Consider the following 25065-nt stretch of genomic DNA (forward strand, 5'->3'; position numbering starts at 1 on the left):
ACATGAGCCCGGCAGGCTGCTTCAGGTTGCCCAAGTCTTGGCAAGCGTTTCTGCCTTTCTTAAGACAGGCGGTCTGATTTCCTGGCTGCTCTCCCTCCTGTTACCTGGAGCAAGGGAGTGCTCCACAGTAACATCCCGCACAGCTCCTCCACAGAGCCAACCGGTCATACGAGAGCCCTGAACAGTGCACTGCCTCCAAGCTCTGCGCGAGCGCCAGAACACGGCACCATGCACCTCAACACCAGCATGTGCCCACTGACCTCGCCTGCACATTCCACTGCCACAGCTCCCAAGATGGAGCAGCCCCAAGGCAATTTCTGCCATGCCCGCTTGAGCGCCTGACAGCCACCAGATGCCTGAGGTCGCGGAAAGCTTTTAGAGGGCGGCGGCAAACACCTAGCAGCACACCCTGAGCCAGCGCAAACAAGGCAGAACACAGCCAGCCTGTGAGCTGCAGAAAGGCAGCAGGGTTTTCTGCACCCCAAAAGCACACAACAGCTTTGGCTTTGGCTCAGCGCTGCTGAAGCTCACGCAGCCTCCTCTGAAAGCTGCTGACGCAACACCGATGGCCAACCCAAAGGGAGAAGCAAGAAGGGCAGGAAGGGCAGAGCAAGGGGCAGGCCGAGGTTGGCTCCACTGCACGGGAAAGTGGGAGGGCCACCACCAGGGAAGCCAGTTCCCGGCAGTGTGCTCCCAATGGGGAGCGCAGGCCAGTGTGGCCAGATGACAGACAAGCGCTTTGGGGCTGTCATGTCTCCCTCGTGGCGTGAGGAGGTGGCAGAGCGGTGCACCTCTCTTGGCTAGGCCCTTTGTCTTGGTGTCCTTGGCAAAGAGGCATCCGAGGGGACGTCCCACCATGCCTGTCTTCTCCATCGTGGTTTCCTTCAGGCCTCCAGGCTAAGAGGTTCTTCCTGCACTGTGGCAAAGCTGTCTTCCCGCTCCGGAGGAAAGCTTCCAGGCTTCCCTCAAAGGGGTTTCATTCTGACCCCGCCCACCGAGTCCTGCTGCATGTGCCAGAGGAGATTTCTCTTGGCCTTGCTCATTGCACCTTCGCCTTCCATGACACACAGACAGCCCGCCTCCCGGCTGGTGGAGCAGCTCCCACATACGCCACTCAGCCCTCTCAAATTCCCCTGGCTCCTCAAAGACTTCCTCTAAGATCGCCAAGGGATCTTCCTCCAGAGTCTCCTGCAGAGCACCACAAAGAGAGAGTTCAGCTGTCCTGCGGGGACAGCTGAAGAGCCCGAGAGCTGCGCCCCAAAGCTCCTCGAGGCTCCGCGCTTTGAAGAGCCCGAGGTCGAGATGCTTCTTTACCTGGCGGCCCCCATCAGCCTGCTCAGGACCAAGCAGCTGCTCCAGCATCGTGGGCTCCTCCACCCCCAGGGCACCGATGGGCCCATGCTCTAGCCCCCGCCGGGGCTGCCTCCGCCAAGAGCAAGTGGCAGGTCAGCACCGCAGCCCCTCGCCTGCTCGGGCCGCGCACCCACAAGCGAGCTCCTCGCTCAAGCAGATGCGATCAAGCGCCTGACTGCTGCCATTAAGAGGCCCCTCGGCCCAGAGGAGGTGGGAGGCGCAAAGGCGGGAGGTGGCACTTGTGCTGAGAGGAGGGGTTCCTGGCGCGGGTGCGGGGTGGGAGGGAAGCTGCCGTTGGAAGTGGCAGGAGCTCTAGAGGGGGGCCGGAGGTGGTCAGGGGTGGCGGGAGGAGTGGGCTGGACGTGGGGATTTGTGCTGGGGAAGCGGGAGTGGGGATGCGAGGCAGCGTTAGGCAGCGTTAGAGAGCGAGCGGCAGGCGCAGGCACTTGGCGAGGGCGCGAGGCCGGGCGGTAAGTGGTCTGCGCAGCAAAGTAGGGCAGGTAAGGTGCAAAGCAAGGCCAGGAAGTAAGGTCGGAGGGAGGCCTGGAAGAGGTCTGCGTACCAAAGGGAGGTGCAGCTGCTGAGCGCTTCCATCATTGGGAGTGCTGAGGTGCAGGCACTGGTGCCCGCGGGTGTCCTGCGATACCCCGCTCGGTACGGGTCGATGCCCCTGCTGCCCTCGCGGGGGTGTGTTTGTGCCCAAGGAGGGCCTGCAGAGAGCCTCAGGCCTTGGCTGCAGCCAGCTCTGGGCCAGCTGCGAAGCTTGGCAGGCGGCCCGGGAGGGTCCGCCTCTTCTCCTGGCCCGGGGCATTGTGACTGCGTTGCCGGGGGATGACAGCACTATGACATCGGGGCCCCAGGGCCACGCCGCAGCCTCCCCTGCCAGCTGCCTGCTGGCCCAGCGTCGGCGCGCGGCAGAAGGCCCCTGGGGTGCCAGCCCTCCTGCCGGCCCTAGCCGGACTTTTGCAGGCACAGCACAGCAGCAGGTCCAGGAAAGAAGGCCTGTCTCCTCTAAGCACTATCCTCTTCACGAGAAGCACCACCTCTTGAAGGTTACACAGCGGCTACTGTGCCTGTCAACACTAATCCCAGGGCCTGAGATGGCTGCCGCCAGGCCTTCCAGCCGTTGGCGTATGCAGTTTGCATCGCAGGTGCCGAGGAGTTCCCAAAAGGTCGGGATCTAAACCCCATCTCTTTAATCGGCTCGTGAAGCAAGCCGTTTCCAACTGACCCCCCTGGGTTCAAGTTTGTTGAAGACAGTCCACTCCTGTAGCTAGGGGACAGCCAGATGTGTGTGTGCGCTTAGCTGCCTGTGGGGGGGTAGAACTCAAAGTCAGCCCTCACATTAAACTCTTAGGCGTCAATGCAGGCGACCAGAGATTGAGAAGCTGTTGTCCCAACCAACCTGGCGAACCACAGGTGAGGAGGAGCTTCCCCTGGCTCATCGATAAAGCCTTTGTGAACAACGTTCTGGTGGCTTTTTTCCCCCCCTCCTTGACAGCGTTGCGCAAAGGAAATGGCAGTGAGCAAGGCTCTGGAAGTGCAAAAGCCTGCGCGCTCTCTGGACTTGGACTGCGCAGGAAAGTTCCGATTTCCCAAGCGTCTTGAGCAGTGCTGGCAATTGTTGGTGTAGGCTCAGTTTACTGCCGTCAGCCTCTCCACTAGACCGAGCTCTCAGCCCCCTCTCAGCTCTGCAGGAGCTTTCTGAGGCCTCGCACATTCACCACTGTCTTCTTGTGGGCATGCCACCTTGTTCAGCAGCTAGTTGAGCTGCGCAACTCTCCAGGAGTTGGAGCAGACATCTTGTTGGGCATGACTGGTCTCTTTTCAGGAGACTGCACTTGACCCGTGCAGGCCCATTTTCTCGTTGTAGCTTTGACATTGTCAGGGTGCAGCAAGGGCCAGCTGCTCCCTCAGAGGCTGGGAGCTGGCAGCCAAACGCCAGCTGGCAAGGCAGGGACATCGCCAGCCAGGGCCCCATCCCCCAGTAGCCACACAAGGTGAGCGAGGCACGCCCACGGATGGTAGGCGGGCTCAAGCAAGAGTCCAGATGGTCAGGCGCCTTCGTGGTGATGAGACAGCTCCGAGGTCAAGCCGGGAAACCAATGCACGGGCCAAGGTCAGGCTGAGGTCTGATGAGGGTCACTAGGGTGAGAGAGAGCCCGGTGAGGCACATGCCGCCTGTGGATGATGCCCGAGGGCAGCTGAGGAGGTTACCTAAGAAGCCTGGGAGATGTGGAGAGCAGAGGAGGATGCAGACAAGGAGCAGAAGCAGTGTTTGGGGCAGGCTGAGGAGACAGGTGCAGGCATTAGGAGTGGGAAAGAAGAGGAGGTGGGAGGAGAGGCCTAAAGTGGACGGGCAGGAGAGGGCAAGGAGGCAGTGGCCGTGGTGAAGCTTCAGGGTGGTGGCAACTTGGAGAGAAGGGAGAAAAGGAAAGGAAGGTGATGACAGTACCTTTTTAGGGCCACATCTAGCACCATGTGTTTGAGGAGGTGAGGGCCCCTTCTCCCGCCACGGCTGAGCCCTGCCGTAGGAGAGCTCCAGCTCCAGCCACCCTCACGGCTGGCGCAGCGCCACCCTCGGCCAGGAGACAGTGCTGCCTGAACGTGCCTTGGACACAGGCTGCTGAGACACAGCCGGCCGAGGTAGGGTTGCGGAAAAGGCCAAGCCTCCGAGCTGGCCAAGGAGCAGGACAAGCCCCGGGGGCAGGAGGGTGCAGGCAGCTCCTGACAGCGCAGCTGCAGGAGCAAGCTCTCAGGCCCCAGCCAGGACACGCATGACACAAACAGCACACCTAGGAGAGGATCACAGCACTTCACTTTTATTGCGTGCAGGCAGGCACAGCTGACAAGTGGCAGCTCCTCATGGCTCCTCCAGCCTGGAGCCTTTCCAAACACACGGTGTTTGTTTGGCACAAGCCCCAACACCCCGACGATATGGCAGGAACGGAAGTCCCTGAGCTCCTGCTACCCACTTGCCCCAGGGCAGAGAGCCAGAGAGCTGCAGGGCACAGCTGGTGTCCTGGTCCTGCAAGAGCAGGCGGTCACTGACCTACGGACCTGAAAGGGCCCAGGGGAGCCTTGGCAATGGGCCGAGCTCAGTGCTGCAGAGGAAGGCGAAAAACCCCCAGGGACTGCTGCCAAACTGTCCTGGGGGAAAATTCCTTCCTGACCCCAAACCTGGCGATCGGCTGTTCCCTGCGCGTGTGAGCAAGGCCTGCCACCTGGCCAGCCCTGGGAGGGTTCTCACGCCCACCAGGGGACACCAGCGCTGCCCGACCCCTTTGCTCTCTCCACCTGCAGCCAGCCACCTTTGGGGCTTCAGCCAATGGCAAAAAAAATCCCACAGCCCCGATCGAGCTGCGGGGCAGGGGCGGGGGAAAATCTTTCCTGGGCCCTGCAGGAGGCCACCGGCTGCTCCAAAGCGTTACTTGAGAGGTACGGCACTGATGATGACCACCTGCAACATCTTCACATCCCATCTCCTGCCTTTCCCGGGTGCTGCATCGGGCGCTGAAGGAGATATGCACGGGGAGCTGTGGAACGGTCTCCAGCTGCCGAGAATGGAGGTCCGTCCTCTTTGCAGGCCATCCAGTTAACTTTTTCCACCGATCTCCAGCTGAAAAGGCCTGGTGCCCTGGGGGAACCTCGAGGTGTGTGGGGGGGTGTGTGTGGACGGGGTGCCTTCTCACCCTGCCAAGGGCGTTGGGGCAGTCTCTGAAGGACCACAGTTACTTCCAGCTTTGAATCGGAGCCTGCTTGGGGCAGGAATTGGATCAGATGCCCTCCAGAGAACTCTTGCAACATAAATTCTTCCACCGCCTGATGGCTGCCCAGTGGCTGAATCAGTTGTGAGATGTGGCCCTCCGCCTTCGCTTCAGGAAATGCCTGGGCACAGTCTCCGCTCGCAGAGGAATGGCTGCGGAGAGTGGTGGGCGGGCGGCGGGGGTGATGTCACTTTCATTTCCCCCAGTAGGCATGCCCAGGCCAGCGGGGCCCAGCAGCACAGCACGAGTGCAGGAACACACCCTTCAAGCCTGCTTGCCTTGGCCTCTTTGGGTCAGCTCAGCTGACGGGGCTTAGCAGAGGCCTGGGCTTGCAAGAGGCTGACCTCCCTCTGCTTTCCTGAGAGCGCAAACGCTGCCATTGCTGTCACGTGCTATTGCTGTCTGTGTGTTTGGAGGAGGGCCAGGCGGAAGAGGAACAGGATCCGCGGTCTTTCTGAGGCTCGGGCAAGCCGGAGGCCCAATGTTAGAGCAGGTGCTGGGCACTGCAGCAGGACTGTCTCCCTCCAAGTACGTGGTACCCACCAAAAGCCCTTCCTGGCACAGGCCCTTGTCTCATCAGGCTGGAAACTCCGCAGGGAACCTCTTCTGTGCCCATGCTGCTGCAACCTTGCACCCATACAGCCTGGCCTGAGGCGTCCAGCACAGGCGAGCAGAACTGGCAGCCCTGAGAGTCCCTTGTGCTCGGGGGGACGTTTGTGACGTGATGGGGAAGGTCCGCCAGCTTCCCAGCTACAGCAGCTCTGTGAAGCTTTGCCAGGGAGCTCTGACCTCCGATCTCCATCAGCCCCTCTGCAGCCCTCCTCCGAGGGAGGCAAGGACAATACCCTCACCACGCTGATCAACAGCCATTTCCTGAGGCTCTTTCAAAGACCCATCTCCGCTGCCAGAGGTCAAACTCTGCCAGAGGGCCACTTGGCTCAGCATGCCGGGGAACGTGCTGCGCGTGGGGCAGTGGCCGCAGGCCGGGTCGTGCCGCCACGCCTCGAGCATCACGAGCCGCTCTTGCTAGTTTTACTCAAAGCAAAGAGCACTGCCTCACAACACGCAGCATGGCCCCCATTGCTGACTCCTGCCACCAGATGTAGTCCTGCGAGGAGAGAGCAGGTTCCTGTGCACTGGCATCTGCGTTCCCGGGATGGCAACACTGGCCAGGAAACGGCCATTCAGAAATGGTGAGACGGCGGCTCTCTTGTGGGAGCCTGTGGAAGGGCTGCGGTTCCCTCTCCACGAGAGCAGTGCAGTGGAGCTTTCCCTGGGGAGCTGGAAGCACAGGCTCCCCCTGCGTGACACTCAGCAGGCAAGCACTCTGGAAGGACACCATTTGGAGAGGCCCGCGGGCACAGCAAACGCCTTCCAAAGAGGCCCGAGGAAGACCTTCAAGACGGGAGCGCAAGGCCCTCCGGAACACGGCTTTGCAAAGCCGCTCTTCAGGGGAAGCGGCTTGTGTTTCGGCCACATGCAAACAAAGAGGGCTACAGCTGCACCAAGTGGTGCGCCCAAATTCGAGAGCCACACAGCTTGTCAGGGGCTCAGCGTTTTGCTGCCGCTGAATTACAAACAGCTCCACTGGACACGCCCAACGGAGCAAAGTCCTCGCTCGCTGAGGTGCCGCGGCCAGGGTGGCACATGAGCCCGGCAGGCTGCTTCAGGTTGCCCAAGTCTTGGCAAGCGTTTCTGCCTTTCTTAAGACAGGCGGTCTGATTTCCTGGCTGCTCTCCCTCCTGTTACCTGGAGCAAGGGAGTGCTCCACAGTAACATCCCGCACAGCTCCTCCACAGAGCCAACCGGTCATACGAGAGCCCTGAACAGTGCACTGCCTCCAAGCTCTGCGCGAGCGCCAGAACACGGCACCATGCACCTCAACACCAGCATGTGCCCACTGACCTCGCCTGCACATTCCACTGCCACAGCTCCCAAGATGGAGCAGCCCCAAGGCAATTTCTGCCATGCCCGCTTGAGCGCCTGACAGCCACCAGATGCCTGAGGTCGCGGAAAGCTTTTAGAGGGCGGCGGCAAACACCTAGCAGCACACCCTGAGCCAGCGCAAACAAGGCAGAACACAGCCAGCCTGTGAGCTGCAGAAAGGCAGCAGGGTTTTCTGCACCCCAAAAGCACACAACAGCTTTGGCTTTGGCTCAGCGCTGCTGAAGCTCACGCAGCCTCCTCTGAAAGCTGCTGACGCAACACCGATGGCCAACCCAAAGGGAGAAGCAAGAAGGGCAGGAAGGGCAGAGCAAGGGGCAGGCCGAGGTTGGCTCCACTGCACGGGAAAGTGGGAGGGCCACCACCAGGGAAGCCAGTTCCCGGCAGTGTGCTCCCAATGGGGAGCGCAGGCCAGTGTGGCCAGATGACAGACAAGCGCTTTGGGGCTGTCATGTCTCCCTCGTGGCGTGAGGAGGTGGCAGAGCGGTGCACCTCTCTTGGCTAGGCCCTTTGTCTTGGTGTCCTTGGCAAAGAGGCATCCGAGGGGACGTCCCACCATGCCTGTCTTCTCCATCGTGGTTTCCTTCAGGCCTCCAGGCTAAGAGGTTCTTCCTGCACTGTGGCAAAGCTGTCTTCCCGCTCCGGAGGAAAGCTTCCAGGCTTCCCTCAAAGGGGTTTCATTCTGACCCCGCCCACCGAGTCCTGCTGCATGTGCCAGAGGAGATTTCTCTTGGCCTTGCTCATTGCACCTTCGCCTTCCATGACACACACACAGCCCGCCTCCCGGCTGGTGGAGCAGCTCCCACATACGCCACTCAGCCCTCTCAAATTCCCCTGGCTCCTCAAAGACTTCCTCTAAGATCGCCAAGGGATCTTCCTCCAGAGTCTCCTGCAGAGCACCACAAAGAGAGAGTTCAGCTGTCCTGCGGGGACAGCTGAAGAGCCCGAGAGCTGCGCCCCAAAGCTCCTCGAGGCTCCGCGCTTTGAAGAGCCCGAGGTCGAGATGCTTCTTTACCTGGCGGCCCCCATCAGCCTGCTCAGGACCAAGCAGCTGCTCCAGCATCGTGGGCTCCTCCACCCCCAGGGCACCGATGGGCCCATGCTCTAGCCCCCGCCGGGGCTGCCTCCGCCAAGAGCAAGTGGCAGGTCAGCACCGCAGCCCCTCGCCTGCTCGGGCCGCGCACCCACAAGCGAGCTCCTCGCTCAAGCAGATGCGATCAAGCGCCTGACTGCTGCCATTAAGAGGCCCCTCGGCCCAGAGGAGGTGGGAGGCGCAAAGGCGGGAGGAGGCACTTGTGCTGAGAGGAGGGGTTCCTGGCGCGGGTGCGGGGTGGGAGGGAAGCTGCCGTTGGAAGTGGCAGGAGCTCTAGAGGGGGGCCGGAGGTGGTCAGGGGTGGCGGGAGGAGTGGGCTGGACGTGGGGATTTGTGCTGGGGAAGCGGGAGTGGGGATGCGAGGCAGCGTTAGGCAGCGTTAGAGAGCGAGCGGCAGGTGCAGGCACTTGGCGAGGGCGCGAGGCCGGGCGGTAAGTGGTCTGCGCAGCAAAGTAGGGCAGGTAAGGTGCAAAGCAAGGCCAGGAAGTAAGGTCGGAGGGAGGCCTGGAAGAGGTCTGCGTACCAAAGGGAGGTGCAGCTGCTGAGCGCTTCCATCATTGGGAGTGCTGAGGTGCAGGCACTGGTGCCCGCGGGTGTCCTGCGATACCCCGCTCGGTACGGGTCGATGCCCCTGCTGCCCTCGCGGGGGTGTGTGCCCAAGGAGGGCCTGCAGAGAGCCTCAGGCCTTGGCTGCAGCCAGCTCTGGGCCAGCTGCGAAGCTTGGCAGGCGGCCCGGGAGGGTCCGCCTCTTCTCCTGGCCCGGGGCATTGTGACTGCGTTGCCGGGGGATGACAGCACTATGACATCGGGGCCCCAGGGCCACGCCGCAGCCTCCCCTGCCAGCTGCCTGCTGGCCCAGCGTCGGCGCGGGGCAGAAGGCCCCTGGGGTGCCAGCCCTCCTGCCGGCCCTAGCCGGACTTTTGCAGGCACAGCACAGCAGCAGGTCCAGGAAAGAAGGCCTGTCTCCTCTAAGCACTATCCTCTTCACGAGAAGCACCACCTCTTGAAGGTTACACAGTGGCTACTGTGCCTGTCAACACTAATCCCAGGGCCTGAGGTGGCTGCCGCCAGGCCTTCCAGCCGTTGGCGTATGCAGTTTGCATCGCAGGTGCCGAGGAGTTCCCAAAAGGTCGGGATCTAAACCCCATCTCTTTAATCGGCTCGTGAAGCAAGCCGTTTCCGACTGACCCCCCTGGGTTCAAGTTTGTTGAAGACAGTCCACTCCTGTAGCTAGGGGACAGCCAGATGTGTGTGTGCGCTTAGCTGCCTGTGGGGGGGTAGAACTCAAAGTCAGCCCTCACATTAAACTCTTAGGCGTCAATGCAGGCGACCAGAGATTGAGAAGCTGTTGTCCCAACCAACCTGGCGAACCACAGGTGAGGAGGAGCTTCCCCTGGCTCATCGATAAAGCCTTTGTGAACAACGTTCTGGTGGCTTTTTTCCCCCCCTCCTTGACAGCGTTGCGCAAAGGAAATGGCAGTGAGCAAGGCTCTGGAAGTGCAAAAGCCTGCGCGCTCTCTGGACTTGGACTGCGCAGGAAAGTTCCGATTTCCCAAGCATCTTGAGCAGTGCTGGCAATTGTTGGTGTAGGCTCAGTTTACTGCCGTCAGCCTCTCCACTAGACCGAGCTCTCAGCCCCCTCTCAGCTCTGCAGGAGCTTTCTGAGGCCTCGCACATTCACCACTGTCTTCTTGTGGGCATGCCACCTTGTTCAGCAGCTAGTTGAGCTGCGCAACTCTCCAGGAGTTGGAGCAGACATCTTGTTGGGCATGACTGGTCTCTTTTCAGGAGACTGCACTTGACCCGTGCAGGCCCATTTTCTCGTTGTAGCTTTGACATTGTCAGGGCGCAGCAAGGGCCAGCTGCTCCCTCAGAGGCTGGGAGCTGGCAGCCAAACGCCAGCTGGCAAGGCAGGGACATCGCCAGCCAGGGCCCCATCCCCCAGTAGCCACACAAGGTGAGCGAGGCACGCCCACGGATGGTAGGCGGGCTCAAGCAAGAGTCCAGACGGTCAGGCGCCTTCGTGGTGATGAGACAGCTCCGAGGTCAAGCCGGGAAACCAATGCACGGGCCAAGGTCAGGCTGAGGTCTGATGAGGGTCACTAGGGTGAGAGAGAGCCCGGTGAGGCACATGCCGCCTGTGGATGATGCCCGAGGGCAGCTGAGGAGGTTACCTAAGAAGCCTGGGAGATGTGGAGAGCAGAGGAGGATGCAGACAAGGAGCGGAAGCGGTGTTTGGGGCAGGCTGAGGAGACAGGTGCAGGCATTAGGAGTGGGAAAGAAGAGGAGGTGGGAGGAGAGGCCTAAAGTGGACGGGCAGGAGAGGGCAAGGAGGCAGTGGCCGTGGTGAAGCTTCAGGGTGGTGGCAACTTGGAGAGAAGGGAGAAAAGGAAAGGAAGGTGATGACAGTACCTTTTTAGGGCCACATCTAGCACCATGTGTTTGAGGAGGTGAGGGCCCCTTCTCCCGCCACGGCTGAGCCCTGCCGTAGGAGAGCTCCAGCTCCAGCCACCCTCACGGCTGGCGCAGCGCCACCCTCGGCCAGGAGACAGTGCTGCCTGAACGTGCCTTGGACACAGGCTGCTGAGACACAGCCGGCCGAGGTAGGGTTGCGGAAAAGGCCAAGCCTCCGAGCTGGCCAAGGAGCAGGACAAGCCCCGGGGGCAGGAGGGTGCAGGCAGCTCCTGACAGCGCAGCTGCAGGAGCAAGCTCTCAGGCCCCAGCCAGGACACGCATGACACAAACAGCACACCTAGGAGAGGATCACAGCACTTCACTTTTATTGCGTGCAGGCAGGCACAGCTGACAAGTGGCAGCTCCTCATGGCTCCTCCAGCCTGGAGCCTTTCCAAACACACGGTGTTTGTTTGGCACAAGCCCCAACACCCCGACGATATGGCAGGAACGGAAGTCCCTGAGCTCCTGCTACCCACTTGCCCCAGGGCAGAGAGCCAGAGAGCTGCAGGGCACAGCTGGTGTCCTGGTCCTGCAAGAGCAGGCGGTCACTGACCTACGGACCTGAAAGGGCCCAGGGGAGCCTTGGCAACGGGCCGCGCTCAGTGCTGCAGAGGAAGGCGAAAAACCCCCAGGGACTGCTGCCAATCTGTCCTGGGGGAAAATTCCTTCCTGACCCCAAACCTGGCGATCGGCTGTTCCCTGCGCGTGTGAGCAAGGCCTGCCACCTGGCCAGCCCTGGGAGGGTTCTCACGCCCACCAGGGGACACCAGCGCTGCCCGACCCCTTTGCTCTCTCCACCTGCAGCCAGCCACCTTTGGGGCTTCAGCCAATGGCAAAAAAAATCCCACAGCCCCGATCGAGCTGCGGGGCAGGGGCGGGGGAAAATCTTTCCTGGGCCCTGCAGGAGGCCACTGGCTGCTCCAAAGCGTTACTTGAGAGGTACGGCACTGATGATGACCACTTGCAACATCTTCACATCCCATCTCCTGCCTTTCCCGGGTGCTGCATCGGGCGCTGAAGGAGATATGCACGGGGAGCTGTGGAACGGTCTCCAGCTGCCGAGAATGGAGGTCCGTCCTCTTTGCAGGCCATCCAGTTAACTTTTTCCACCGATCTCCAGCTGAAAAGGCCTGGTGCCCTGGGGGAACCTCGAGGTGTGTGGGGGGGTGTGTGTGGACGGGGTGCCTTCTCACCCTGCCAAGGGCGTTGGGGCAGTCTCTGAAGGACCACAGTTACTTCCAGCTTTGAATCGGAGCCTGCTTGGGGCAGGAATTGGATCAGATGCCCTCCAGAGAACTCTTGCAACATAAATTCTTCCACCGCCTGATGGCTGCCCAGTGGCTGAATCAGTTGTGAGATGTGGCCCTCCGCCTTCGCCTCAGGAAATGCCTGGGCACAGTCTCCGCTCACAGAGGAATGGCTGCGGAGAGTGGTGGGCGGGCGGCGGGGGTGATGTCACTTTCATTTCCCCCAGTAGGCATGCCCAGGCCAGCGGGGCCCAGCAGCACAGCACGAGTGCAGGAACACACCCTTCAAGCCTGCTTGCCTTGGCCTCTTTGGGTCAGCTCAGCTGACGGGGCTTAGCAGAGGCCTGGGCTTGCAAGAGGCTGACCTCCCTCTGCTTTCCTGAGAGCGCAAACGCTGCCATTGCTGTCACGTGCTATTGCTGTCTGTGTGTTTGGAGGAGGGCCAGGCGGAAGAGGAACAGGATCCGCGGTCTTTCTGAGGCTCGGGCAAGCCGGAGGCCCAATGTTAGAGCAGGTGCTGGGCACTGCAGCAGGACTGTCTCCCTCCAAGTACGTGGTACCCACCAAAAGCCCTTCCTGGCACAGGCCCTTGTCTCATCAGGCTGGAAACTCCGCAGGGAACCTCTTCTGTGCCCATGCTGCTGCAACCTTGCACCCATACAGCCTGGCCTGAGGCGTCCAGCACAGGCGAGCAGAACTGGCAGCCCTGAGAGTCCCTTGTGCTCAGGGGGGACGTTTGTGACGTGATGGGGAAGGTCCGCCAGCTTCCCAGCTACAGCAGCTCTGTGAAGCTTTGCCAGGGAGCTCTGACCTCCGATCTCCATCAGCCCCTCTGCAGCCCTCCTCCGAGGGAGGCAAGGACAATACCCTCACCACGCTGATCAACAGCCATTTCCTGAGGCTCTTTCAAAGACCCATCTCCGCTGCCAGAGGTCAAACTCTGCCAGAGGGCCACTTGGCTCAGCATGCCGGGGAACGTGCTGCGCGTGGGGCAGTGGCCGCAGGCCGGGTCGTGCCGCCACGCCTCGAGCATCACGAGCCGCTCTTGCTAGTTTTACTCAAAGCAAAGAGCACTGCCTCACAACACGCAGCATGGCCCGCATTGCTGACTCCTGCCACCAGATGTAGTCCTGCGAGGAGAGAGCAGGTTCCTGTGCACTGGCATCTGCGTTCCCGGGATGGCAACACTGGCCAGGAAACGGCCATTCAGAAATGGTGAGACGGCGGCTCTCTTGTGGGAGCCTGTGGAAGGGCTGCGGTTCCCTCTCCACGAGAGCAGTGCAGTGGAGCTTTCCCTGGGGAGCTGGAAGCACAGGCTCCCCCTGCGTGACACTCAGCAGGCAAGCACTCTGGAAGGACACCATTTGGAGAGGCCCGCGGGCACAGCAAACGCCTTCCAAAGAGGCCCGAGGAAGACCTTCAAGACGGGAGCGCAAGGCCCTCCGGAACACGGCTTTGCAAAGCCGCTCTTCAGGGGAAGCGGCTTGTGTTTCGGCCACATGCAAACAAAGAGGGCTACAGCTGCACCAAGTGGTGCGCCCAAATTCGAGAGCCACACAGCTTGTCAGGGGCTCAGCGTTTTGCTGCCGCTGAATTACAAACAGCTCCACTGGACACGCCCAACGGAGCAAAGTCCTCGCTCGCTGAGGTGCCGCGGCCAGGGTGGCACATGAGCCCGGCAGGCTGCTTCAGGTTGACCAAGTCTTGGCAAGCGTTTCTGCCTTTCTTAAGACAGGCGGTCTGATTTCCTGGCTGCTCTCCCTCCTGTTACCTGGAGCAAGGGAGTGCTCCACAGTAACATCCCGCACAGCTCCTCCACAGAGCCAACCGGTCATACGAGAGCCCTGAACAGTGCACTGCCTCCAAGCTCTGCGCGAGCGCCAGAACACGGCACCATGCACCTCAACACCAGCATGTGCCCACTGACCTCGCCTGCACATTCCACTGCCACAGCTCCCAAGATGGAGCAGCCCCAAGGCAATTTCTGCCATGCCCGCTTGAGCGCCTGACAGCCACCAGATGCCTGAGGTCGCGGAAAGCTTTTAGAGGGCGGCGGCAAACACCTAGCAGCACACCCTGAGCCAGCGCAAACAAGGCAGAACACAGCCAGCCTGTGAGCTGCAGAAAGGCAGCAGGGTTTTCTGCACCCCAAAAGCACACAACAGCTTTGGCTTTGGCTCAGCGCTGCTGAAGCTCACGCAGCCTCCTCTGAAAGCTGCTGACGCAACACCGATGGCCAACCCAAAGGGAGAAGCAAGAAGGGCAGGAAGGGCAGAGCAAGGGGCAGGCCGAGGTTGGCTCCACTGCACGGGAAAGTGGGAGGGCCACCACCAGGGAAGCCAGTTCCCGGCAGTGTGCTCCCAATGGGGAGCGCAGGCCAGTGTGGCCAGATGACAGACAAGCGCTTTGGGGCTGTCATGTCTCCCTCGTGGCGTGAGGAGGTGGCAGAGCGGTGCACCTCTCTTGGCTAGGCCCTTTGTCTTGGTGTCCTTGGCAAAGAGGCATCCGAGGGGACGTCCCACCATGCCTGTCTTCTCCATCGTGATTTCCTTCAGGCCTCCAGGCTAAGAGGTTCTTCCTGCACTGTGGCAAAGCTGTCTTCCCGCTCCGGAGGAAAGCTTCCAGGCTTCCCTCAAAGGGGTTTCATTCTGACCCCGCCCACCGAGTCCTGCTGCATGTGCCAGAGGAGATTTCTCTTGGCCTTGCTCATTGCACCTTCGCCTTCCATGACACACACACAGCCCGCCTCCCGGCTGGTGGAGCAGCTCCCACATACGCCACTCAGCCCTCTCAAATTCCCCTGGCTCCTCAAAGACTTCCTCTAAGATCGCCAAGGGATCTTCCTCCAGAGTCTCCTGCAGAGCACCACAAAGAGAGAGTTCAGCTGTCCTGCGGGGACAGCTGAAGAGCCCGAGAGCTGCGCCCCAAAGCTCCTCGAGGCTCCGCGCTTTGAAGAGCCCGAGGTCGAGATGCTTCTTTACCTGGCGGCCCCCATCAGCCTGCTCAGGACCAAGCAGCTGCTCCAGCATCGTGGGCTCCTCCACCCCCAGGGCACCGATGGGCCCATGCTCTAGCCCCCGCCGGGGCTGCCTCCGCCAAGAGCAAGTGGCAGGTCAGCACCGCAGCCCCTCGCCTGCTCGGGCCGCGCACCCACAAGCGAGCTCCTCGCTCAAGCAGATGCGATCAAGCGCCTGACTGCTGCCATTAAGAGGCCCCTCGGCCCAGAGGAGGTGGGAGGCGCAAAGGCGGGAGGAGGCACTTGTGCTGAGAGGAGGGGTTCCTGGCGCGGGTGCGGGGTGGGAGGGAAGCTGCCGTTGGAAGTGGCAGGAGCTCTAGAGGGGGGCCGGAGGTGGTCAGGGGTGGCGGGAGGAGTGGGCTGGACGTGGGGATTTGTGCTGGGGAAGCGGGAGTGGGGATGCGAGGCAGCGTTAGGCAGCGTTAGAGAGCGAGCGGCAGGTGCAGGCACTTGGCGAGGGCGCGAGGCCGGGCGGTAAGTGGTCTGCGCAGCAAAGTAGGGCAGGTAAGGTGCAAAGCAAGGCCAGGAATTAAGGTCGGAGGGAGGCCTGGAAGAGGTCTGCGTACCAAAGGGAGGTGCAGCTGCTGAGCGCTTCCATCATTGGGAGTGCTGAGGTGCAGGCACTGGTGCCCGCGGGTGTCCTGCGATACCCCGCTCGGTACGGGTCGATGCCCCTGCTGCCCTCGCGGGGGTGTGTGCCCAAGGAGGGCCTGCAGAGAGCCTCAGGCCTTGGCTGCAGCCAGCTCTGGGCCAGCTGCAAAGCTTGGCAGGCGGCCCGGGAGGGTCCGCCTCTTCTCCTGGCCCGGGGCATTGTGACTGCGTTGCCGGGGGATGACAGCACTATGACATCGGGGCCCCAGGGCCACGCCGCAGCCTCCCCTGCCAGCTGCCTGCTGGCCCAGCGTCGGCGCGCGGCAGAAGGCCCCTGGGGTGCCAGCCCTCCTGCCGGCCCTAGCCGGACTTTTGCAGGCACAGCACAGCAGCAGGTCCAGGAAAGAAGGCCTGTCTCCTCTAAGCACTATCCTCTTCACGAGAAGCACCACCTCTTGAAGGTTACACAGCGGCTACTGTGCCTGTCAACACTAATCCCAGGGCCTGAGATGGCTGCCGCCAGGCCTTCCAGCCGTTGGCGTATGCAGTTTGCATCGCAGGTGCCGAGGAGTTCCCAAAAGGTCGGGATCTAAACCCCATCTCTTTAATCGGCTCGTGAAGCAAGCCGTTTCCGACTGACCCCCCTGGGTTCAAGTTTGTTGAAGACAGTCCACTCCTGTAGCTAGGGGACAGCCAGATGTGTGTGTGCGCTTAGCTGCCTGTGGGGGGGTAGAACTCAAAGTCAGCCCTCACATTAAACTCTTAGGCGTCAATGCAGGCGACCAGAGATTGAGAAGCTGTTGTCCCAACCAACCTGGCGAACCACAGGTGAGGAGGAGCTTCCCCTGGCTCATCGATAAAGCCTTTGTGAACAACGTTCTGGTGGCTTTTTTCCCCCCCTCCTTGACAGCGTTGCGCAAAGGAAATGGCAGTGAGCAAGGCTCTGGAAGTGCAAAAGCCTGCGCGCTCTCTGGACTTGGACTGCGCAGGAAAGTTCCGATTTCCCAAGCGTCTTGAGCAGTGCTGGCAATTGTTGGTGTAGGCTCAGTTTACTGCCGTCAGCCTCTCCACTAGACCGAGCTCTCAGCCCCCTCTCAGCTCTGCAGGAGCTTTCTGAGGCCTCGCACATTCACCACTGTCTTCTTGTGGGCATGCCACCTTGTTCAGCAGCTAGTTGAGCTGCGCAACTCTCCAGGAGTTGGAGCAGACATCTTGTTGGGCATGACTGGTCTCTTTTCAGGAGACTGCACTTGACCCGTGCAGGCCCATTTTCTCGTTGTAGCTTTGACATTGTCAGGGTGCAGCAAGGGCCAGCTGCTCCCTCAGAGGCTGGGAGCTGGCAGCCAAACGCCAGCTGGCAAGGCAGGGACATCGCCAGCCAGGGCCCCATCCCCCAGTAGCCACACAAGGTGAGCGAGGCACGCCCACGGATGGTAGGCGGGCTCAAGCAAGAGTCCAGATGGTCAGGCGCCTTCGTGGTGATGAGACAGCTCCGAGGTCAAGCCGGGAAACCAATGCACGGGCCAAGGTCAGGCTGAGGTCTGATGAGGGTCACTAGGGTGAGAGAGAGCCCGGTGAGGCACATGCCGCCTGTGGATGATGCCCGAGGGCAGCTGAGGAGGTTACCTAAGAAGCCTGGGAGATGTGGAGAGCAGAGGAGGATGCAGACAAGGAGCGGAAGCGGTGTTTGGGGCAGGCTGAGGAGACAGGTGCAGGCATTAGGAGTGGGAAAGAAGAGGAGGTGGGAGGAGAGGCCTAAAGTGGACGGGCAGGAGAGGGCAAGGAGGCAGTGGCCGTGGTGAAGCTTCAGGGTGGTGGCAACTTGGAGAGAAGGGAGAAAAGGAAAGGAAGGTGATGACAGTACCTTTTTAGGGCCACATCTAGCACCATGTGTTTGAGGAGGTGAGGGCCCCTTCTCCCGCCACGGCTGAGCCCTGCCGTAGGAGAGCTCCAGCTCCAGCCACCCTCACGGCTGGCGCAGCGCCACCCTCGGCCAGGAGACAGTGCTGCCTGAACGTGCCTTGGACACAGGCTGCTGAGACACAGCCGGCCGAGGTAGGGTTGCGGAAAAGGCCAAGCCTCCGAGCTGGCCAAGGAGCAGGACAAGCCCCGGGGGCAGGAGGGTGCAGGCAGCTCCTGACAGCGCAGCTGCAGGAGCAAGCTCTCAGGCCCCAGCCAGGACACGCATGACACAAACAGCACACCTAGGAGAGGATCACAGCACTTCACTTTTATTGCGTGCAGGCAGGCACAGCTGACAAGTGGCAGCTCCTCATGGCTCCTCCAGCCTGGAGCCTTTCCAAACACACGGTGTTTGTTTGGCACAAGCCCCAACACCCCGACGATATGGCAGGAACGGAAGTCCCTGAGCTCCTGCTACCCACTTGCCCCAGGGCAGAGAGCCAGAGAGCTGCAGGGCACAGCTGGTGTCCTGGTCCTGCAAGAGCAGGCGGTCACTGACCTACGGACCTGAAAGGGCCCAGGGGAGCCTTGGCAACGGGCCGAGCTCAGTGCTGCAGAGGAAGGCGAAAAACCCCCAGGGACTGCTGCCAAACTGTCCTGGGGGAAAATTCCTTCCTGACCCCAAACCTGGCGATCGGCTGTTCCCTGCGCGTGTGAGCAAGGCCTGCCACCTGGCCAGCCCTGGGAGGGTTCTCACGCCCACCAGGGGACACCAGCGCTGCCCGACCCCTTTGCTCTCTCCACCTGCAGCCAGCCACCTTTGGGGCTTCAGCCAATGGCAAAAAAAATCCCACAGCCCCGATCGAGCTGCGGGGCAGGGGCGGGGGAAAATCTTTCCTGGGCCCTGCAGGAGGCCACTGGCTGCTCCAAAGCGTTACTTGAGAGGTACGGCACTGATGATGACCACCTGCAACATCTTCACATCCCATCTCCTGCCTTTCCCGGGTGCTGCATCGGGCGCTGAAGGAGATATGCACGGGGAGCTGTGGAACGGTCTCCAGCTGCCGAGAATGGAGGTCCGTCCTCTTTGCAGGCCATCCAGTTAACTTTTTCCACCGATCTCCAGCTGAAAAGGCCTGGTGCCCTGGGGGAACCTCGAGGTGTGTGGGGGGGTGTGTGTGGACGGGGTGCCTTCTCACCCTGCCAAGGGCGTTGGGGCAGTCTCTGAAGGACCACAGTTACTTCCAGCTTTGAATCGGAGCCTGCTTGGGGCAGGAATTGGATCAGATGCCCTCCAGAGAACTCTTGCAACATAAATTCTTCCACCGCCTGATGGCTGCCCAGTGGCTGAATCAGTTGTGAGATGTGGCCCTCCGCCTTCGCCTCAGGAAATGCCTGGGCACAGTCTCCGCTCACAGAGGAATGGCTGCGGAGAGTGGTGGGCGGGCGGCGGGGGTGATGTCACTTTCATTTCCCCCAGTAGGCACGCCCAGGCCAGCGGGGCCCAGCAGCACAGCACGAGTGCAGGAACACACCCTTCAAGCCTGCTTGCCTTGGCCTCTTTGGGTCAGCTCAGCTGACGGGGCTTAGCAGAGGCCTGGGCTTGCAAGAGGCTGACCTCCCTCTGCTTTCCTGAGAGCGCAAACGCTGCCATTGCTGTCACGTGCTATTGCTGTCTGTGTGTTTGGAGGAGGGCCAGGCGGAAGAGGAACAGGATCCGCGGTCTTTCTGAGGCTCGGGCAAGCCGGAGGCCCAATGTTAGAGCAGGTGCTGGGCACTGCAGCAGGACTGTCTCCCTCCAAGTACGTGGTACCCACCAAAAGCCCTTCCTGGCACAGGCCCTTGTCTCATCAGGCTGGAAACTCCGCAGGGAACCTCTTCTGTGCCCATGCTGCTGCAACCTTGCACCCATACAGCCTGGCCTGAGGCGTCCAGCACAGGCGAGCAGAACTGGCAGCCCTGAGAGTCCCTTGTGCTCAGGGGGGACGTTTGTGACGTGATGGGGAAGGTCCGCCAGCTTCCCAGCTACAGCAGCTCTGTGAAGCTTTGCCAGGGAGCTCTGACCTCCGATCTCCATCAGCCCCTCTGCAGCCCTCCTCCGAGGGAGGCAAGGACAATACCCTCACCACGCTGATCAACAGCCATTTCCTGAGGCTCTTTCAAAGACCCATCTCCGCTGCCAGAGGTCAAACTCTGCCAGAGGGCCACTTGGCTCAGCATGCCGGGGAACGTGCTGCGCGTGGGGCAGTGGCCGCAGGCCGGGTCGTGCCGCCACGCCTCGAGCATCACGAGCCGCTCTTGCTAGTTTTACTCAAAGCAAAGAGCACTGCCTCACAACACGCAGCATGGCCCCCATTGCTGACTCCTGCCACCAGATGTAGTCCTGCGAGGAGAGAGCAGGTTCCTGTGCACTGGCATCTGCGTTCCCGGGATGGCAACACTGGCCAGGAAACGGCCATTCAGAAATGGTGAGACGGCGGCTCTCTTGTGGGAGCCTGTGGAAGGGCTGCGGTTCCCTCTCCACGAGAGCAGTGCAGTGGAGCTTTCCCTGGGGAGCTGGAAGCACAGGCTCCCCCTGCGTGACACTCAGCAGGCAAGCACTCTGGAAGGACACCATTTGGAGAGGCCCGCGGGCACAGCAAACGCCTTCCAAAGAGGCCCGAGGAAGACCTTCAAGACGGGAGCGCAAGGCCCTCCGGAACACGGCTTTGCAAAGCCGCTCTTCAGGGGAAGCGGCTTGTGTTTCGGCCACATGCAAACAAAGAGGGCTACAGCTGCACCAAGTGGTGCGCCCAAATTCGAGAGCCACACAGCTTGTCAGGGGCTCAGCGTTTTGCTGCCGCTGAATTACAAACAGCTCCACTGGACACGCCCAACGGAGCAAAGTCCTCGCTCGCTGAGGTGCCGCGGCCAGGGTGGCACATGAGCCCGGCAGGCTGCTTCAGGTTGCCCAAGTCTTGGCAAGCGTTTCTGCCTTTCTTAAGACAGGCGGTCTGATTTCCTGGCTGCTCTCCCTCCTGTTACCTGGAGCAAGGGAGTGCTCCACAGTAACATCCCGCACAGCTCCTCCACAGAGCCAACCGGTCATACGAGAGCCCTGAACAGTGCACTGCCTCCAAGCTCTGCGCGAGCGCCAGAACACGGCACCATGCACCTCAACACCAGCATGTGCCCACTGACCTCGCCTGCACATTCCACTGCCACAGCTCCCAAGATGGAGCAGCCCCAAGGCAATTTCTGCCATGCCCGCTTGAGCGCCTGACAGCCACCAGATGCCTGAGGTCGCGGAAAGCTTTTAGAGGGCGGCGGCAAACACCTAGCAGCACACCCTGAGCCAGCGCAAACAAGGCAGAACACAGCCAGCCTGTGAGCTGCAGAAAGGCAGCAGGGTTTTCTGCACCCCAAAAGCACACAACAGCTTTGGCTTTGGCTCAGCGCTGCTGAAGCTCACGCAGCCTCCTCTGAAAGCTGCTGACGCAACACCGATGGCCAACCCAAAGGGAGAAGCAAGAAGGGCAGGAAGGGCAGAGCAAGGGGCAGGCCGAGGTTGGCTCCACTGCACGGGAAAGTGGGAGGGCCACCACCAGGGAAGCCAGTTCCCGGCAGTGTGCTCCCAATGGGGAGCGCAGGCCAGTGTGGCCAGATGACAGACAAGCGCTTTGGGGCTGTCATGTCTCCCTCGTGGCGTGAGGAGGTGGCAGAGCGGTGCACCTCTCTTGGCTAGGCCCTTTGTCTTGGTGTCCTTGGCAAAGAGGCATCCGAGGGGACGTCCCACCATGCCTGTCTTCTCCATCGTGATTTCCTTCAGGCCTCCAGGCTAAGAGGTTCTTCCTGCACTGTGGCAAAGCTGTCTTCCCGCTCCGGAGGAAAGCTTCCAGGCTTCCCTCAAAGGGGTTTCATTCTGACCCCGCCCACCGAGTCCTGCTGCATGTGCCAGAGGAGATTTCTCTTGGCCTTGCTCATTGCACCTTCGCCTTCCATGACACACACACAGCCCGCCTCCCGGCTGGTGGAGCAGCTCCCACATACGCCACTCAGCCCTCTCAAATTCCCCTGGCTCCTCAAAGACTTCCTCTAAGATCGCCAAGGGATCTTCCTCCAGAGTCTCCTGCAGAGCACCACAAAGAGAGAGTTCAGCTGTCCTGCGGGGACAGCTGAAGAGCCCGAGAGCTGCGCCCCAAAGCTCCTCGAGGCTCCGCGCTTTGAAGAGCCCGAGGTCGAGATGCTTCTTTACCTGGCGGCCCCCATCAGCCTGCTCAGGACCAAGCAGCTGCTCCAGCATCGTGGGCTCCTCCACCCCCAGGGCACCGATGGGCCCATGCTCTAGCCCCCGCCGGGGCTGCCTCCGCCAAGAGCAAGTGGCAGGTCAGCACCGCAGCCCCTCGCCTGCTCGGGCCGCGCACCCACAAGCGAGCTCCTCGCTCAAGCAGATGCGATCAAGCGCCTGACTGCTGCCATTAAGAGGCCCCTCGGCCCAGAGGAGGTGGGAGGCGCAAAGGCGGGAGGAGGCACTTGTGCTGAGAGGAGGGGTTCCTGGCGCGGGTGCGGGGTGGGAGGGAAGCTGCCGTTGGAAGTGGCAGGAGCTCTAGAGGGGGGCCGGAGGTGGTCAGGGGTGGCGGGAGGAGTGGGCTGGACGTGGGGATTTGTGCTGGGGAAGCGGGAGTGGGGATGCGAGGCAGCGTTAGGCAGCGTTAGAGAGCGAGCGGCAGGCGCAGGCACTTGGCGAGGGCGCGAGGCCGGGCGGTAAGTGGTCTGCGCAGCAAAGTAGGGCAGGTAAGGTGCAAAGCAAGGCCAGGAATTAAGGTCGGAGGGAGGCCTGGAAGAGGTCTGCGTACCAAAGGGAGGTGCAGCTGCTGAGCGCTTCCATCATTGGGAGTGCTGAGGTGCAGGCACTGGTGCCCGCGGGTGTCCTGCGATACCCCGCTCGGTACGGGTCGATGCCCCTGCTGCCCTCGCGGGGGTGTGTGCCCAAGGAGGGCCTGCAGAGAGCCTCAGGCCTTGGCTGCAGCCAGCTCTGGGCCAGCTGCAAAGCTTGGCAGGCGGCCCGGGAGGGTCCGCCTCTTCTCCTGGCCCGGGGCATTGTGACTGCGTTGCCGGGGGATGACAGCACTATGACATCGGGGCCCCAGGGCCACGCCGCAGCCTCCCCTGCCAGCTGCCTGCTGGGCCAGCGTCGGCGCGCGGCAGAAGGCCCCTGGGGTGCCAGCCCTCCTGCCGGCCCTAGCCGGACTTTTGCAGGCACAGCACAGCAGCAGGTCCAGGAAAGAAGGCCTGTCTCCTCTAAGCACTATCCTCTTCACGAGAAGCACCACCTCTTGAAGGTTACACAGCGGCTACTGTGCCTGTCAACACTAATCCCAGGGCCTGAGATGGCTGCCGCCAGGCCTTCCAGCCGTTGGCGTATGCAGTTTGCATCGCAGGTGCCGAGGAGTTCCCAAAAGGTCGGGATCTAAACCCCATCTCTTTAATCGGCTCGTGAAGCAAGCCGTTTCCGACTGACCCCCCTGGGTTCAAGTTTGTTGAAGACAGTCCACTCCTGTAGCTAGGGGACAGCCAGATGTGTGTGTGCGCTTAGCTGCCTGTGGGGGGGTAGAACTCAAAGTCAGCCCTCACATTAAACTCTTAGGCGTCAATGCAGGCGACCAGAGATTGAGAAGCTGTTGTCCCAACCAACCTGGCGAACCACAGGTGAGGAGGAGCTTCCCCTGGCTCATCGATAAAGCCTTTGTGAACAACGTTCTGGTGGCTTTTTTCCCCCCCTCCTTGACAGCGTTGCGCAAAGGAAATGGCAGTGAGCAAGGCTCTGGAAGTGCAAAAGCCTGCGCGCTCTCTGGACTTGGACTGCGCAGGAAAGTTCCGATTTCCCAAGCGTCTTGAGCAGTGCTGGCAATTGTTGGTGTAGGCTCAGTTTACTGCCGTCAGCCTCTCCACTAGACCGAGCTCTCAGCCCCCTCTCAGCTCTGCAGGAGCTTTCTGAGGCCTCGCACATTCACCACTGTCTTCTTGTGGGCATGCCACCTTGTTCAGCAGCTAGTTGAGCTGCGCAACTCTCCAGGAGTTGGAGCAGACATCTTGTTGGGCATGACTGGTCTCTTTTCAGGAGACTGCACTTGACCCGTGCAGGCCCATTTTCTCGTTGTAGCTTTGACATTGTCAGGGTGCAGCAAGGGCCAGCTGCTCCCTCAGAGGCTGGGAGCTGGCAGCCAAACGCCAGCTGGCAAGGCAGGGACATCGCCAGCCAGGGCCCCATCCCCCAGTAGCCACACAAGGTGAGCGAGGCACGCCCACGGATGGTAGGCGGGCTCAAGCAAGAGTCCAGATGGTCAGGCGCCTTCGTGGTGATGAGACAGCTCCGAGGTCAAGCCGGGAAACCAATGCACGGGCCAAGGTCAGGCTGAGGTCTGATGAGGGTCACTAGGGTGAGAGAGAGCCCGGTGAGGCACATGCCGCCTGTGGATGATGCCCGAGGGCAGCTGAGGAGGTTACCTAAGAAGCCTGGGAGATGTGGAGAGCAGAGGAGGATGCAGACAAGGAGCGGAAGCGGTGTTTGGGGCAGGCTGAGGAGACAGGTGCAGGCATTAGGAGTGGGAAAGAAGAGGAGGTGGGAGGAGAGGCCTAAAGTGGACGGGCAGGAGAGGGCAAGGAGGCAGTGGCCGTGGTGAAGCTTCAGGGTGGTGGCAACTTGGAGAGAAGGGAGAAAAGGAAAGGAAGGTGATGACAGTACCTTTTTAGGGCCACATCTAGCACCATGTGTTTGAGGAGGTGAGGGCCCCTTCTCCCGCCACGGCTGAGCCCTGCCGTAGGAGAGCTCCAGCTCCAGCCACCCTCACGGCTGGCGCAGCGCCACCCTCGGCCAGGAGACAGTGCTGCCTGAACGTGCCTTGGACACAGGCTGCTGAGACACAGCCGGCCGAGGTAGGGTTGCGGAAAAGGCCAAGCCTCCGAGCTGGCCAAGGAGCAGGACAAGCCCCGGGGGCAGGAGGGTGCAGGCAGCTCCTGACAGCGCAGCTGCAGGAGCAAGCTCTCAGGCCCCAGCCAGGACACGCATGACACAAACAGCACACCTAGGAGAGGATCACAGCACTTCACTTTTATTGCGTGCAGGCAGGCACAGCTGACAAGTGGCAGCTCCTCATGGCTCCTCCAGCCTGGAGCCTTTCCAAACACACGGTGTTTGTTTGGCACAAGCCCCAACACCCCGACGATATGGCAGGAACGGAAGTCCCTGAGCTCCTGCTACCCACTTGCCCCAGGGCAGAGAGCCAGAGAGCTGCAGGGCACAGCTGGTGTCCTGGTCCTGCAAGAGCAGGCGGTCACTGACCTACGGACCTGAAAGGGCCCAGGGGAGCCTTGGCAACGGGCCGAGCTCAGTGCTGCAGAGGAAGGCGAAAAACCCCCAGGGACTGCTGCCAAACTGTCCTGGGGGAAAATTCCTTCCTGACCCCAAACCTGGCGATCGGCTGTTCCCTGCGCGTGTGAGCAAGGCCTGCCACCTGGCCAGCCCTGGGAGGGTTCTCACGCCCACCAGGGGACACCAGCGCTGCCCGACCCCTTTGCTCTCTCCACCTGCAGCCAGCCACCTTTGGGGCTTCAGCCAATGGCAAAAAAAATCCCACAGCCCCGATCGAGCTGCGGGGCAGGGGCGGGGGAAAATCTTTCCTGGGCCCTGCAGGAGGCCACTGGCTGCTCCAAAGCG

Source organism: Struthio camelus, chromosome 17, assembly GCF_040807025.1.
Source record: "Struthio camelus isolate bStrCam1 chromosome 17, bStrCam1.hap1, whole genome shotgun sequence".
Taxonomy (NCBI): Eukaryota; Metazoa; Chordata; class Aves; order Struthioniformes; family Struthionidae; genus Struthio; species Struthio camelus.